This window comes from Grampus griseus (assembly GCF_964374135.1).
Source record: "Grampus griseus genome assembly, chromosome: X".
In the NCBI taxonomy this organism is placed as follows: Eukaryota; Metazoa; Chordata; class Mammalia; order Artiodactyla; family Delphinidae; genus Grampus; species Grampus griseus.
Genome location: NC_138999.1, coordinates 9,043,163 through 9,061,241, shown reverse-complemented (window position 1 = coordinate 9,061,241; position 18,079 = coordinate 9,043,163).

Sequence of the window (18,079 nt, the reverse complement as noted above, 5' to 3'; positions counted from 1 at the left end):
CTGCACTCCCATGTTTACTCCAGCATTATTTACAATAGCCAAGGTACGGAAACAACATAAGCGTCCATTGATGAGTGAATGGATAAAGAAGTTGGAGAGGGGCTTCCGGGAAGATGGTGGAAGAGTAAGACGTGGAGATCACCTTCCTCCCCACAGATACACCAGAAATACATCTACACGTGGAACAACTCCTACAGAACACCAACTGGCAGAAGACCTCAGACCTCCCAAAAGGCAAGAAACTCCCCACGTACCTGGGTAGGGCAAAAGAAAAAAGAATAAACAGAGACAAAAGGATAGGGACGGGACCTGCACCAGTGGGAGGGAGCTGTGAAGGAGGAAAGGTTTCCATACACTAGGAAGCCCCTTCGCGGGTGGAGATTGCGGGTGGCAGAGGAGGAAAGCTTCGGAGCCGCGGAGGAGAGCACAGCAACAGGGGTGCGGAGGGAAAAGCGGAGAGATTCCCGCACAGAGGATCAGGGCCGACCGGCACTCACCAGGTCGAGAGGCTTGTCTGCTCACCCGCCGGGGTGGGCGGGGCCTGGAGTTGAGCCTCCGGCTTCGGTCGGAGGGAGCGCAGGGAGAGGACTGGGGTTGGCGGCGTGAACATAGCCTGAAGGGGTTAGTGCACCACGGCTAGCCGGGAGGGAGTCCGGGAAAGAGTCTGGACCTGCCGAAGAGGCAAGAGACTTTTTCTTCCCTCTTTGTTTCCTGGTGCGCGAGGAGAGGGGATTAAGAGCGCTGCTTAAAGGAGCTCCAGAGAAGGGCACGAGCCACGGCTAAAAGCGCGGACTCCAGAGACGGGCATGAGACGCTAAGGCCGCTGCTGCCGCCACCAAGAAGCCTGTGTGCGAGCACAGGTCACTATCCACACCCCCCTTCCGGGGAGCCTGTGCAGCCCGCCACTGCCCGGGTCCCGGGATCCAGGGACAACTCGCCCGGAAAAACGCACGGCGCGCCTCTGGCTGGTTCAACGTCACGCCGGCCTCTCCCGCTGCAGGCCCGCCCCGCACTCCGTGCCCCTCCCTCCCCCCGCCCCGGCCTGAGTGAGCCAGTGCCCCCGAATGAGCGGCTCCTTTAACCCCGTCCTGTCTGAGCGAAGAACAGACGCCCTCCGGCGACCTACACGCAGAGGCAGGGCCAAATCCAAAGCTGAGCCCCTGGGAGCTGTGAGAACAAAGAAGAGAAAGGGAAATCTCTCCCAGCAGCCTCAGGAGCAGGGGATTAAAGCTCCACAATCAACTTGATGCACCTGCATCTGTGGAATACATGAATAGACAACGAATCATCCCAAATTAAGGAGGTGGACTTTGAGAGGAAGATTTATGATTTTTTTCCCCTTTTCCTCTTTTTGTGAGTGTGTATGTGTATGCTTCTGTGTGAGATTTTGTCTCTATAGCTTTGCTTCCACCATTTGTCCTAGGGTTCTATCTGTCCATTTTTTGTTTTTCTTTTTAATTTTTTCCTTAATAATTATTTTTTATTTTAATAACTTTATTTTATCTTTTTTCTTTCTTTCTGTCTTTCCCTCCCTCCCACCTTTAGACAAGGAATCATCCAAAACTGAGGAGGTGGACTTTGAGAGCAACATTTATGATTTTTTCCCCTTTTCCTCTTTTTGTGAGTGTGTATGCTTCTGTGTGAGATTTTGTCTGTATAGCTTTGCTTCCACCATTGGTTCTAGGGTTCTATCTATCGGTTGTTTTTTTTTTTTAATTTTTTTTCTTTTTTTCTCTTAAAAATTTTCTTATTTTAATAACTTTATTATATTTTATTTTATTTTACTTTATCTTCCTTCTTTCTTTTTTTCCTTCCTTCCCTCCTTCCCTCCTTCCTTCCTTCCTTCCTCCCTCCCTCCCTCCTTTCTTTCTACTTCTATTAATTCTTTCTTTCTACTTTTTCTCCCTTTTATTCTGAGCCGTGTGGATGAAGGCTCTTGGTGCTGCAGCCAGCAGTCAGTGCTGTGCCTCTGAGGTGGGAGAGCCAACTTCAGGATACTGGTCCACAAGAGACCTCCCAGCTCCACATAATATCAAATGGCGAAAATCTCCCAGAGATCTCCATCTCAACACCAGCACCCAGCTTCACTCAACGACCAGCAAGCTACAGTGCTGGACATCCTATGCCAAACAACTAGCAAAACAGGAACACAACCCCACCCATTAGCAGAGAGGCTGCCTAAAGTCATAATAAGTCCACAGACACACCAAAACACACCACCAGAGGTGGACCTGCCCACAAGAAAGACAAGATCCAGCCTCATGCACCAGAACACAGCCACTGGTCCCCTCCACCAGGAAGCCTACACAGCCCACTGTACCAACCTTAGCCACTGGGGCAGACACCAAAAACAACGGGAACTACGAACATGCAGCCTGCAAAAAGGAGACCCCAAACACAGTAAGATAAGCAAAATGAGAAGACAGAAAAACGCACAGCAGATGAAGGAGCAAGATAAAAACCCACCAGACCTAACAAATGAAGAGGAAATAGGCAGTCTACCTGAAAAAGAATTCAGAATAATGATAGTAAAGATGATCCAAAATCTTGGAAATAGAATGGACAAAATGCAAGAAACATCTAACAAGGACCTAGAAGAACTAAAGATGAAACAAGCAACAATGAACAACACAATAAATGAAATTAAAAACACTCTAGATGGGATCAATAGCAGAATAACTGAGGCAGAAGAACGGATAAGTGACCTGGAAGATAAAATAGTGGAAATAACTACTGCAGAGCAGAATAAAGAAAAAAGAATGAAAAGAACTGAGGACAGTCTCAGAGACTTCTGGGACAACATTAAACGCACCAACATTCGCATTACAGGGGTTCCAGAAGAAGAAGAGAAAAAGAAAGGGACTGAGAAAATATTTGAAGAGATTATAGTTGAAAAATTCCCTAATATGGGAAAGGAAATAGTTAATCAAGTCCAGGAAGCACAGAGAGTCCCATACAGGATAAATCCAAGGAGAAACATGCCAAGACACATATTAATCAAACTGTCAAAAATTAAATACAAAGAAAACATATTAAAAGCAGCAAGGGAAAAACAACAAATAACACACAAGGGAATCCCCATAAGGTTAACAGCTGATCTTTCAGCAGAAACTCTGCAAGCCAGAAGGGACTGGCAGGACATATGTAAAGTGATGAAGGAGAAAAACCTGCAACCAAGATTACTCTACCCAGCAAGGATCTCATCCAGATTTGATGGAGAAATTAAAACCTTTACAGACAAGCAAAAGCTGAGAGAGTTCAGCACCACCAAACCAGCTTTACAACAAATGCTAAAGAAACTTCTCTAGGCAAGAAACACAAGACAAGGAAAAGACCTACAATAACAAACCCAAAACAATTAAGAAAATGGGAATAGGAACATACATATCGATAATTACCTTAAATGTAAATGGACTAAATGCTCCCACCAAAAGACACAGATTGGCTGAATGGATACAAAAACAAGACCCATATATTTGCTGTCTACAAGAGACCCACTTCAGACCTAGAGACACATACAGACTGAAAGTAAGGGGATGGAAAACGATATTCCATGCAAATGGAAACCAAAAGAAAGCTGGAGTAGCAATTCTCATATCAGACAAAATAGACTTTAAAATAAGGACTATTAGAAGAGACAAAGAAGGACACTACGTAATGATCAAGGGATCGATCCAAGAAGAAGATATAACAATTGTAAATATTTATGCACCCAACATAGGAGCACCTCAATACATAAGGCAAATACTAACAGCCATAAAAGGGGAAATCGACAGTAACACATTCATAGTAGGGGACTTTAACACCCCACTTTCACCAATAGACAGATCATCCAAATGAAAATAAATAAGGAAACACAAGCTTTAAATGATACATTAAACAAGATGGACTTAATTGATATTTATAGGACATTCCATCCAAAAACAACAGAATACACATTTTTCTCAAGTGCTCATGGAACATTCTCCAGGATAGATCATATCTTGGGTCACAAATAAAGCCTTGGTAAACTTAATAAAATTGAAATTGTATCAAGTATCTTTTCCGACCACAACGCCATGAGACTAGATATCAATTACAGGAAAAGATCTGTAAAAAATACAAACACATGGAGGCTAAACAATACACTACTTAATAATGAAGTGATCACTGAAGAAATCAAAGAGGAAATAAAAAAATACCTAGAAACAAATGACAATGGAGACACGACGACCCAAAATCTATGGGATGCGGCCAAAGCAGTTCTAAGAGGGAAGTTTATAGCAATACAATCCTACCTTAAGAAACTGGAAACATCTCGAACAAACAACCTAACCTTGCACCTCAAGCAATTAGAGAAAGAAGAACAAAAATACCCCAAAGTTAGCAGAAAGAAAGAAAGCATAAAAATCAGATCAGAAATAAATGAAAAAGAAATGAAGGAAACGATAGCAAAGATCAATAAAACTAAAAGCTGGTTCTTTCAGAAGATAAACAAAATTGATAAACCATTAGCCAGACTCATCAAGAAAAAAAGGGAGAAGACTCAAATCAATAGAATTAGAAATGAAAAAGGAGAAGTAACAACTGACACTGCAGAAATACAAAAGATCATGAGAGATTACTACAAGCAACTCTATGCCAATAAAATGGACAATCTGGAAGAAATGGACAAATTCTTAGAAAAGCACAACCTGCCAAGACTGAATCAGGAAGAAATACAAAATATGAACAGACCAATCACAAGCAATGAAATTAAAACTGTGATTAAAAATCTTCCAAAAAACAAAAGCCCAGGACCAGATGGCTTCACAGGCGAATTCGATCAAACATTTAGAGAAGAGCTAACACCTATCCTTCTCAAACTCTTCCAAAATATAGCAGAGGGAGGAACACTCCCAAACTCTTCTTCGAGGCCACCATCACCCTGATACCAAAACCAGACAAGGATGTCACAAAGAAAGAAAACTATAGGCCAATATCACTGATGAACATAGATGCCAAAATCCTCAACAAAATACTAGCAAACAGAATCCAACAACATATTAAGAGGATCATACACCATGATCAAGTGGGATTTATCCCAGAGATGCAAGGATTCTTCAATATACGCGAATCAATCAACGTGATACACCATATTAAAAAACTGAAGGAGAAAAGCCATATGATCATCTCAATAGATGCAGAGAAAGCGTTTGACAAAATTCAACACCCATTTATGATAAAAACCTTGCAGAAAGTAGGCATAGAGGGAACTTTCCTCAACATGATAAAGGCCATATATGACAAACCCACAGCTAACATTGTCCTCAATGGTGAAAAACTGAAAGCCTTTCCACTAAGACCAGGAACAAGACAAGGTTGCCCACTCTCACCACTCTTATTCAACATAGTTTTGGAAGTTTTAGCCACAGCAATCAGAGAAGAAAAGGAAATAAAAGGAATCCAAATCGGAAAAGAAGAAGTAAAGCTGTCACTGTTTGCGGATGACATGATACTATACATAGAGAATCCTAAAGATGCTACCAGAAAACTACTAGAGCTAATCAATGAATTTGGTAAAGTAGCAGGATACAAAATTAATGCACAGAAATCTCTGGCATTCCTATACACTAATGATGAAAAGTCTGAAAGTGAAATCAAGAAAACACTCCCATTTACCATTGCAACAAAAAGAATAAAATATCTAGGAATAAACCTACCTAAGGAGACAAAAGACCTGTATGCAGAAAATTATAAGACACTGATGAAAGAAATTAAAGATGATACAAACAGATGGAGAGATATACCATGTTCTTCGATCGGAAGAATCAACACTGTGAAAATGACTCTACTACCCAAAGGAATCTACAGATTCAATGCAATCCCTATCAAACTACCACTGGCATTTTTTACAGAACTAGAACAAAAAATTTCACAATTTGTTTGGAAACACAAAAGACCCCGAATAGCCAAAGCAATCTTGAGAACGAAAAAAGGAGCTGGAGGAATCAGGCTCCCTGACTTCAGACTATACTACAAAGCTACAGTAATCAAGACAGTATGGTACTGGCACAAAAACAGAAAGATAGATCAATGGAACAGGATAGAAAGCCCAGAGATAAACCCACGCACATATGGTCACCTTATCTTTGATAAAGGAGGCAGGAATGTACAGTGGAGAAAGGACAGCCTCTTCAATAAGTGGTGCTGGGAAAACTGGACAGGTACATGTAAAAGTATGAGATTAGATCACTCCCTAACACCATACACAAAAATAAGCTCAAAATGGATTAAAGACCTAAATGTAAGGCCAGAAACTATCAAACTCTTAGAGGAAAACATAGGCAGAACACTCTATGACATAAATCACAGCAAGATCCTTTTTGACCCACCTCCTAGGGAAATGGCAATAAAAACAAAAATAAACAAATGGGACCTAATGAAACTTCAAAGCTTCTGCACAGCAAAGGAAACCATAAACAAGACCAAAAGACAACCCTCAGAATGGGAGAAAATATTTGCAAATGAAGCAACTGACAAAGGATTAATCTCCAAAATTTATAAGCAGCTCATGCAGCTCAATAACAAAAAAACAAACAACCCAATCCAAAAATGGGCAGAAGACCTAAATAGACATTTCTGCAAAGAAGATATGCAGACTGCCAACAAACACATGAAAGAATGCTCAACATCATTAATCATTAGAGAAATGCAAATCAAAACTACAATGAGATATCATCTCACACCAGTCAGAATGGCCATCATCAAAAAATCTAGAAACAATAAATGCTGGAGAGGGTGTGGAGAAAAGGGAACCCTCTTGCACTGTTGGTGGGAATGTAAATTGATACAGCCACTGTGGAGAACAGTATGGAGGTTCCTTAAAAAACTACAAATAGAACTACCATATGACCCAGCAATCCCACTACTGGGCATATTCCCTGAGAAAACCATAATTCAAAAAGAGTCATGTACCAAAATGTTCTTTGCAGCTCTATTTACAATAGCCTGGAGATGGAAACAACCTAAGTGTCCATCATCGGATGAATGGATAAAGACGATGTGGCACATATACACAATGGAATATTACTCAGCCATAAAAAGAAACGAAATTGAGCTATTTGTAATGAGGTGGATAGACCTAGAGTCTGTCATACAGAGTGAAGTAAGTCAGAAGGAGAAAGACAAATACCATATGCTAACACATATATATGGAATTTAAGGAAAAAAAATGTCATGAAGAACCTAGGGGTAAGACAGGAATAAAGACACAGACCTACTAGAGAATGGACTTGAGGATATGGGGAGGGGGAAGGGTAAGCTGTGACAAAGCGAGAGAGAGTCATGGACATATACACACTAACAAACGTAAGGCAGATAGCTAGTGGGAAGCAGCCACATAGCACAGGGAGATCAGCTCGGTGCTTTGTGACCACCTGGAGGGGTGGGATAGGGAGGGTGGGAGGGAGGGAGACGCAAGAGGGCAGAGATATGGGAACATATGTATATGTATAACTGAGTCACTTTGTTATACAGCAGAAACTAACACACCATTGTAAAGCAATTATACTCCAATAAAGATGTTAAAAAAATTTAAAAAATTAAAAATAAAAAGAAATTGGAGTATATATACAACATGGAGTACTATTCAGCTATAAAAAAGAATGAAATCTTGCCATTTGTAACACAGATGGACCTTGAGGGCAATAAGTTGGCAAAAAAAAAAGGAAGAAAAAAATAATATGTGTATCTATGTGTACATACATGCATGAATTTAAATAAATACATATGTATATGTATATATGTTTATACATATATGGCTTTGAATACTATATGAGTATATTATATAATACATACAGTATAGCACACACACACACACACACACACACACACACACACACACACACACAGAATTCTAAAGTCTTGACTCCTGGTAGTGAGTGTGATCCCCAGCCACCTGGCAGAGTTCAGCCTCTGGCACTCTGATAGAGGGAAAGGCAGAGGCAGAGAAGGAGCAGGAAGCACACGGCTGGGGTAGGAGGAAGACCAGATGAGTGTGGCATCCTGGAAGCCCAGAGGAAGCAGGGAAGGTGTGGCAGATGAGAGGAGACCATTGCTGGTACACATGGCTCCCCTCTGCACTTTACCAGAGGCTCAAAGAGTGGTCAGCCCAGGAGACCTGGGCGGAGAGAGCCAGATGGGCTTACTAGTCACCTGTGATTGGGGGTGTAGCCCTATATCTCCCCAGCACATGGATTTGTACACTCTCAGTGTTCCATCCTGCAGAATAATGCAGCCAACAGTTCTTCCCAACGCCACTTACCACGGGAGTGGGAGTGTCATACCTTGCCAAGCTGGTTTAACACAGTGTTCAGGCCAGGTGGCCTTCACATGGCCAGACATTCACTGTGGGTGGCTGGGAAGAGGCAAGGACTGGAAAGAAACTCCCAGAAGAGTTCAAATACAGGAAGCATTTGTCATTTATTGCTGGCAAAAACCGGACTAGCTAGCCAGCCCAGCCCACCTCCCCACACCCTCGCCATTCTTCTTTTTTGTCGAGAGAAAAAAAGAATCAAGTCACATTTTCAGCTCATGAATAAGAAAACAATATCACCCTAATGATGTTTGCAAGAAGAAGAAAAGAATCTTGCGTCAGATCAGCACTGCTGTCTTGGCCACTTTCTGTTTCCATAGCCACTAGGTCAACTTTGAAAATGATTAATAAACACTCACCTGTATTTTTCAAAGATGAAGATGAAATGGAAGGGCAGGGTTTGAAATCTTGCATTTTATGTTCCACTCTCTGGGTAAAGTTAAGTTACTAAGTCACTTATTTTTTTCTCTTGGTCTCGTTTCCATCCACCTATGAGACAAATGATATCTCGTTTAGACTATCTTCCTTGCACAAAACGCGCTATGCACTTTTAAAGAACAGTGTGATTCACTGAGTTTTACTCATTGGCAAGAATACTTCTTCTGGGAACACCACGGATGTTCTTTAGACTTTTCTACCTCGACCACCCTCAATTTAAATAATGACTAACTTTATGAAACTACTGAGAACAATGAATTATAAGGTTTCTTTCACATTTTTCTGCACAAGAACAAACATTTACTAGAGAAAAACCCATTTTACTATAAGCAGAAGTCAATATTGCCAACAAAATCCAAGAGCAGTAAGGTCGATGGAAAGTATCCATTAAACCCCTTCCAATTTTGGAATGCATCTTTGTGCTCAGGGGCTTAGCAGATGAATGGAAGTCTTCATGGATAAATGAGGCACCAATTTTCTAGAATATTCCCAGAGCAATAAAACAATGACAGGACAGTTTTACATGTAAAGACAAGAGGCCTGAATGGTTTTGCATTTGCTAAATAACCCCTCAGTCACTCAGAAGGAAGCGCGTGCTTTCCACAAAGGATACTAAACGCTCTTATTCTCCCAATGTGCAGGCGAATCAAAACCACTGGCCATTTCCTCCTTCCCTTCTACTCACTGGGTTCAAAGTCTTGGCTTACTCTCACGAGCATAGATCCTCTAGGTGGCTTCCTCTGTCCTTGCCCCCCAGTGTGCCTGGTCGCCCCTTTAGTGCTGCCGATGCAATGCCCTTCAAGTGCCCTCAGTCAGCACCCAGCCTCCTGTTGCTGCCTCATCCCTTCACTCTTGTTAACTTTCTGAGCAGTCTTACTTTATTTGTTGCATGTAGTCCCGGTATAAGTTATTTTCACAGATGCATATAACGTGTGCGAGTGGCCAAGGCCGCAGCATGTGTGGGAATCCAGTTTTCCCTCCTCTGCTTCTGCCCGGCAGACTATTGTCTCCTCCCGTTAATAGCACCTGCAGCAAAGTCACAGCCTAAAGTTGTGACAGTACCGTGATATCCAAGGCAACCAACGGCAAGTTCCTAAACACAGAATTATTTCAATGCAAGACAAAGCATAACACAAAGCTGAGGAACAGGTGCATGCTTTAACATATGTCTTTATTAATATTGATATTATTAATATTAAACTGAGTTAAAGTAATTTCTGGGTATCATAAGAGTTCTTTCACAAATTATACAAAGAAGGAGCAGTATAAATTACGAAATTGTATGGCCATGTCGTAATTCCTGATAAAATGTATTAAAAGGATACTGAGGGAAAAAAATTAGTGGAGAAAAGAATTTTTAAGCTGTCTTTGTCAGAGACTTAAGACACCAGTTCTGAGTCAGAAGCACAGAACTAGAGGCCCAAATTATTATTATTCATTATTTTGAGTTTACATTGAATTAACTAGAGTTCAAATAATGTTTTCTTTAGTCATATATAATATATACAATTTTAGCCATAGTATATGACTGAAATACGAAATAATCTGTATCACCATTCTTGTAACAAGTCAAAAACTTTGTGACTCCCCACCACCAACACGCAGGGTAGCCTAGAGGGTGCTATAGACCTCCATAATCTTCACCAGTCCCACCGAAGTCTCCTCAGATACCCATGAAATCGAAACAAAAGCAACGTGCTCGCCATACAAACACCTCTTCAAGACAATCTCCCAAGCCATACACCTCCAACCAGGTTGCCACCCTTAAACACTTTGAGTTAGTCCTGGTCCTAAGTCAAGATGAGATTAAATGTATAAAGATTTTATTAGTGAAAATGCTTGTGCAAAGAGAAATACGGATGGAGCCAGGCAAGGCTAAGAGAGCTGACACACCCATCTTCTCATGGGTGGAAACATCCCGGACTCCCTTAATGTCTAAGGAAGGTTCAGTAAAGCTGTCTGGGAGTTCTTGAGCCAAGGTCAACTGACAAAGGAGTTTGTGTCTCCTGGAACAGCATGCCTTAGTATCCCCAGCCTGCTCAGTCATTGTTGGGGAGCGGCCCCTGAGAAGCAAGATCCACAGTGGATTCCGCACTGTAGGGCTGGGGCCCTGGGACAGCTGTTGCACAGTGTAGGAAGGTCTATGAGGCACATTCTGAGGGCTAATGCACCACTCCTACACAGAAATTAAAAAGTTTGTACTTATACAATAACTCTTGAGCCTCACATCCAACTTTTCCCTGCTCTCTACCTAACCCATGTGCAAACAATTTCTAGCACTTCGTTTCTGACACCTTTACAGTAATCTAAGTACCACCTTCATCTGCATATGAGCCCCACAACTGACCAAAATGCTTTCCCTCATGCTTTTTCCTCCTTCTAATACTTTCTCCATCTCAAACCCTCTTTCCAAGACCCTACCCACTCTATTAGGTTCATATGAAAGGCCAATCAAGTGCTAAGACTATCCTCGATATTCTTTTGCTCCCACCTCACCTGCTCAAGCCAACCCCAGTAGACAGGTTCTCTCTCCCATCTAGGAACCTTCATGGGACTTCCCCTACTTAGACATCAGCATTTAGGGTATTAAGCACTACCAATGGCTTTAGTTGTTAGAAGTTTTATCGCCATAGCAAACCGCTGGAAGGACTGCACATATTTCAAATTTGTATTCCTGTAATATTATGCAACTAGTAAACTGAATGAATGAATGAAACACCAATTCCGGCCTGGTGCATATCTATCAACCCAGGCCTAAAAGTAAAGCTAAAAGACCTTCTTTATTCCTTGCCTTCTTATTTTCACGTTTGTGCTGATTTTTAAAAAATTTTATAAGATAGAAACTATTAAACCTAAAGTAATATTGATTCTAACAGTTGAGGCAAAAAACCCCAAAGACCTGGAAGAGGATAGCTACAGTTATAGAGAAATCCACTCAGTAAAATTAGCTGACAGAGGAAGTTGACCCGGTAAATGACTATTTTGTGAGAGGTTTAAATATAGGATCCTGTTAAATTAATTAAACAAGGCCATTAGACGGAGGTGGCCATAATGCCGTAGAAGCCCACGTAAGCAAACTGAAATCTAAGCTTGTAAATGCCTCAAGGTTATGAAATCAAAATGCTAAGAATGACCAATCACAAACAGCCAACTAGGCTTGAAGCCACAGCCAATTAACAATTTACTGACTTTGCTTTTGGATGGTCTCTATATGTCTTTCCCCCGGCTCCTGTCAGAGAAGCACCCCTAACCACTTCTGATGTGGCCCTGCCCGATTCAAACTGATTTTTGCTCAGAAGAACTCTAAGAATTTTTAATATGCCTCAGTTTATCTTTTAATAGTTCTGATGTCAGAACAGGGAACCAAAGGAGCCCCCAGGAGCACTGAGCAAACAAGCAGAGGTACCTGTGAAGCCCCTTGACCGGCTGCCTGCTCGCTGCCTCGGGAGGTGGGCGAGTCCGTCTCGGAGGCTGGATCCCAGCTCCGGCGTTTACGTTATGAGCTTTCGGACTTCGAGGGTTTCTTTTTCCAGACTAGGTCCAGAAACTGGCCAGAATTGGACTTTTTCCGACTTAGAAACCGAACCGGTTCCGGGGACGAACTGTGTCCAACTTACAAACGGGACGAGGACCAGGACGACTTAGAAAACGGACCAGGTCCGATGACAAACTCGGTCCGTCCGACTTTGAAACTGGACCCGGTGCAGAACAAAGTGGTTCCGCCTTAGAAACCGAAATGGGTCTGGGGACGGACTGGGTCCAACTTAGAAACCGGACCTAGTCCAGGACACACTGGGTTTGACCTAGAAACCAGACTGGGTCCAGTATGAGGCCTCAGGTGAATAAAATTTTGTTTTAAGGTTAACCTTACCAAAGATAATCCTGAGTTACAGTGGCCACAGTGGAGAACTTTTAACCACCTGAGATAACCTTATCCCCTTACGAGGTGCCCTAGAGGAAAGGGGTCTCAGCCAGGCACTCACTCTGAAGGGTAGAGGGAAAGTTATTCTTCCTCCTCTACAGTTTCTAGTGACCAGGATGGGACCCACTGGGACACCCCACTCACTCCGAATCCTGCAGACGGCATCCTGGGAAAACTGGCAGAAGCCTGGCAAAAGGGTAAGAATTCTTACCAAGGTCAGCTCTCCAAAATCTGTGGAGCCTGGTCGAGAGAGGAAGGGAAAATTTCACGTTGTCCCTTCCTTTCCAGTGTTTCTACATTGGCAGGAAAACACATTGGTTATCAATCCTTTCCCTCCCAGGAACAGCTACTGCCTTCTTGTTTGTCTCATTTTGTGCCCTGAGAACTTGCCTGGGCAACTGTCAGGTTGGGGACCTCAAACATATAACCAGACAGAAATACCGACTGTTGCCAGCTGTCAGAGGAAGTAAGTCTCTCTTTCCTTTGGTTATTTTTGGGAGTGGCTCTCCATCTCGAGAGGGTAGTATTTTTTGCACCCTCTCTGAGAAGCCCTCTTGTAGCCATGGGATAGTTCAATATGCTGGGAATATTTACTGTTTGACCAGCTGAAACCGGACAAGATACTCAAAAAGGTTTGTTTGTTTTTTTTCTAAAGTAGCCCTATGGTCAGAAGTTGGCCAAATTGGAAGCTAATATTCAGAGCCTGATAGGAACGATTTTAAGGCCTTCTACCCAAGCAGTATGCACCTAAAGGGAAAGAAAAACATTCTGAAGCCACGGTGGAAGCGTTTACTAAAACATCCCAAAGACACAGAGCTAGAAATCTACAATGTAAAAATCTTTTGATTCCCATCTTAGTCGAAGATCTTCTCCCTGATGTAAAGAAGCAAATTGAGGCTAGTGTAGTTGTATGGCTGGGTCAAAGTCTAGATGTCATTCAGATTGCAACCCAATTCTTTGAGGAATTGAAACCAACTGTACTTGTCTTACAAACTGTGACTTTACAATAACAGAAATGCGGCTCTAGGAACAATTCAAAGCCCAACCATCCTTTTTACCAATCCCCAAACCTCCCCTATTCATACCAAAAGGCTTGCAGATACTCTAAAAAATCTGATTTAAATAGTAAAAGCCCTTCTTGGAGAAACTTACATCCTTTCTATGTGCCTTTGAGATATAAATATTCTACCTGGTCTTCTCTAGGAACCCAGAGCCATCTCATAAAATGCAAACTTCAGGGAGATAATTCTTATCAGAAAGAAGCAGCAGCAGCAGCAGCAGCTATGTGGAACTTAGGTGAATGACAAATCTTACAAGTTTTTTCCACAAATATTAATAAAAGCTTTAGCCATCTGAGCAGGTAACCTTAACTAACTCTATCTGCCAGAAAACATTTTGATCCAGTCACTCTTCCATAAACTATTAAGTTTTGCGTTGTTGTATCTATCTCATGGCTAAATTTTTTAAACAAAAGCTATGAGAGCTCTGGGTCTGTCTGTATGTATGTGATAGATGTGTGATATTCTTCTACCTTCAGATGGTATAGCCAAAATCAATTTGTAAAGAGCTCTATTTAATAGGCTTAAAAACAAACTTTTATATAAATCAAGTGTATGCTCACAAATACAGAAACCAACTCAAATGTTTTTCAATTGCACATGACCTAGGATAATCTTTGGTAAATGAAAGCTAGTTTAAGTTTGCTGGTTAAATTAAAACAGGCATGTCTTTAGATTTGTTAGCAGTAAGTAGAATGCTTTTACCCTATCTAGGTTAACCAAAGTCAAATAAGCTCGTGCAATCTCTGTTACATAATTTGTCAGCAAGAAGGGTAACTTAAGATGATGGCTGGCTGTTCAATGTCTCATGAAATTTTCACGAGTAATCTAAACATAAATTGTTAAGAACAATCAACTTAAAGAGATGTAAGTAACATAAAAGTTTATAAATGCACTTTTCAACAATAATCACGCTTTATGGTATGTCTACTTAAAAATAGTTTCCACAGCCACTAAGGAGAACAGTATGGAGGTTCTGTGAAAAACTAAAAATAGAGTTACCATATGATCCAGCAATCCCACTCCTGGGCATATATCTAAAGAAAACTCTACCTTGAAAAGATACATGGACCCCAATGTTCATAACAGCACTATTTACAGGAGCCAAGACATGGAAACAACCTAAGTGCCCACTGACAGATGAATGGATAAAGAAGATGTGGTACATCTTCTTTACAATGTAATACTACTCAGCCATAAAAAGGAATGAAATAATGCCATTTGCAGCAACATGGATGGACCTAGAGATCATCATACTAAGTGAAGTAACTCAGAAAGAGAAGGACAAATATCATATGATATTGCTTATATGTGCAATCTAAAATATGATGCAAATGAAATTATTTACAAAACAGAAACAGACTCACAGAGATAGAAAACAAACTTATGGTTACCAAAGGGGAAAGGGAGGGGAGGGATAAATTAGGAGTCTGGGATTAACAGATACACACTACTAAATATAAAATAGATAAACAACAAGGTCCTACTGTATAGCACAGGGAATAATGGAAAAGAATCTGAAAAAGTATTTATATATATATATATCAATACGGATATATAGATAGATAGATAGATATGAATCACTTTGCTAAACACTAGAAACTAACACAACATTGTAAACCAACTATACATCAATAAAATAAATAGTTTCCAGAATATTTTTGGTAACTTAAAACCTTAAAGTTGGATGAGGTAAGTTAAATGATGGCTATTCATTGAACATCTAGATCATTTCCAAGTAAGATAAAATACTGCAACATTAATTACTGAACATAGGTTTATCTACTTTTGGTTTTCTTTTGCAGAGGAACTGAAGATATTTGGTTCTATCAGTAAACATGTTTTGTGCCACACTGAAAAACTACTAAGAGGATGAATATACTTCTAGAAACTGTGAAAGGTGTTTATAAATTTGCCAATCCACAGAATGCTAGTGTAACAGACAGTCCACACTGATTACTTCTTTGTTTTCCCTAGGAATAAAGGATTCTGAGGGTTAAGAATTCTAATAAATATATGTAATTAAAACTACTTAGAAATAATAAAGGTGAGCAGAAAGAACTGTGTGTCTGTAAACTGAACTGGATCCTGAGTTCTTCTAGTTTCCTCAGATGTCTGGCTGCAACTCTCCAAACTAATGTTTCCAATTTTCTCCCACTCTTCTGATTTCGAATCACGAAGAATATGACTGCCCTTGAACCTCCTTGGAAGGGACGATACCAGGTCCTTCTCACTACCCAGATCACAGACAAATTTCAGGGAATTGAACCTGGGTACACATCCCCCAATTAAAAAGGGCTTCTCCAGAATCTTGGAACTGCACGCCAGCTGGAGATGTAAAATTAAAATTGACTAGAGAGGTTCCTCCCCAGAGGCAGATGGTATCTTGAGGTAGACAGCTCTCCCAAGATCACAGATCAAGATCTTTATCCCCAATATGAAATCCTTATTCCTTTTGCCTTCTTGCTACTTGTGTTTTCTCTCTGTTGACGCATGGAAAGACAATGCTCCTTAACTCCGACCACTATCGCTGCATCTGCTGCTAAGGCCATAACTATACAACACAAGTCCTGAGACTTTCTTGCTAAGGTGGTTTAGATAAAAGAAGTGCTTCAGATTACTTGTTGGCTGATCAAGGAGGAGTCTGTACCACAGCAAATACTTCTGCTGTATCCGGTTCAACACCTCTGGTATTGTAGCAAATACAGGAAGTTAACAAACAAGCCACTTGGCTAAAACGGGTTGATGCCCCTTCATGTGCATTCTTTGACTGATTTGATACCAACTGGTTTGATCCATGGGGCCCTGGTTAAGGAGGATACTTCAGTCTCTCTGTATTATCTTCCTAATAGTCCTCACTGTAGAGCCCCTGGTGTTCTATGTTCCCTCAGTGGTCTTAAAAGCGTGTGCACAGCCATTAGCAGTACATCAGATGGTCTCACTGAAAATGGTCTCATGAAAAATGAGATTAACATCAAAAATAATTTTTCCACGGTTCAGACATCATAACCTATGAGTTTCACAATGAGACAAGAACAACTTAAGTCTGTTGGTGACTGAGAGTGGTGCTAATACCAAATTGTTGGTCAATATCTCCCGCATGAGAGGATGACCAAAACGGGGGAATAGTTTAATTAATTAAACAAAGAGGCCATTAGACTGAGGTGGCTCTAATGCCTTGGCAGCCTAGGTAAGCAAAGCAAAATCTAAGCCTGTAAGTTCCTCAAGGTTATGAAATCAAAATGCTAAGGACAACCAATCACAAACAGCCAACTAGGCTTTAACCAGTAGCCAATCAATACTTTCTTTACTTTGCTTTCCCCATTTTCTCTATAAAAGTCTCTTCCCAAGCTCCTGTTGGTGGAGTATACTTCCAGTTTGGTACTGTCCCATTCCAATTGATTTTTGCTCAAATAAACTCTTAAAAAATTTAATATGCCTCAGATTATCTTTTAACAATCCTAATAATACCTCTTCATCTATCTATCTCCTTTTTCTCAGGTATCACTTATCTCAGATATCAGTGTCAACCTTCTATTGGAACTTATGGCTCTTGTTTGCCTTTGTACCAAATACAGCTAACCCTTGAACAATGAGGGGGTTGGGGTGCTGCACAGTCCAAAATCCATGTATAACTTTACAGTCGGCCCTCTGGTTCCACGGTTCCTTATCTGCAGAATCAACCAATTGCAGATCGTGTAGCACTGTAGTACGTATTTATCGAAAAAAAAATCCGGTAGAAGTGGACACACGCAGTTCAAACTCATGTTGTTCAACGGTCAACTGTATATCCACAATTAATACAAAGAAATAAAATCATTAAATGTCTTTAAGTTGCTTAAGAGTCCCATAGCAGAGATTTAATTGTGAATAGAGAACGTTGTAAATTTTTCAATAAAAAAACAACCAGCAGTAAAAGATTAATCAATCTTCATATTCAAGTATAACCAGGAATTTGAGCTCTACAGAAGCCCTTAAAACTCATCCCACCTCACCTGCAGCAATGAAGGAATCATCTATTCCTAACGTGGTGTAGGAAAAATCCAAGTGACTTATAAAACTTTCATCTCTTTCATGAGTTCATTTATAATTAGGTTTCAAGAACCTCATAAGATGCTTCCAAGGCAGAAACATTTCTCCAAGACAATTCATCTCTTTCAAATATCATTAAAGTGTGATTGGCACAGAGCCCTTAGGGAGCTGACATCCAGAGGGAGAAGAACATATTACTAATAGCTAGTCAGGTGCCAGCTGGCTCTAAGTGGCCAACTCTCTTTCCTGGGAAAACCAAGTATATCTAAGCAAAAGGAACTTTGATGATAATCA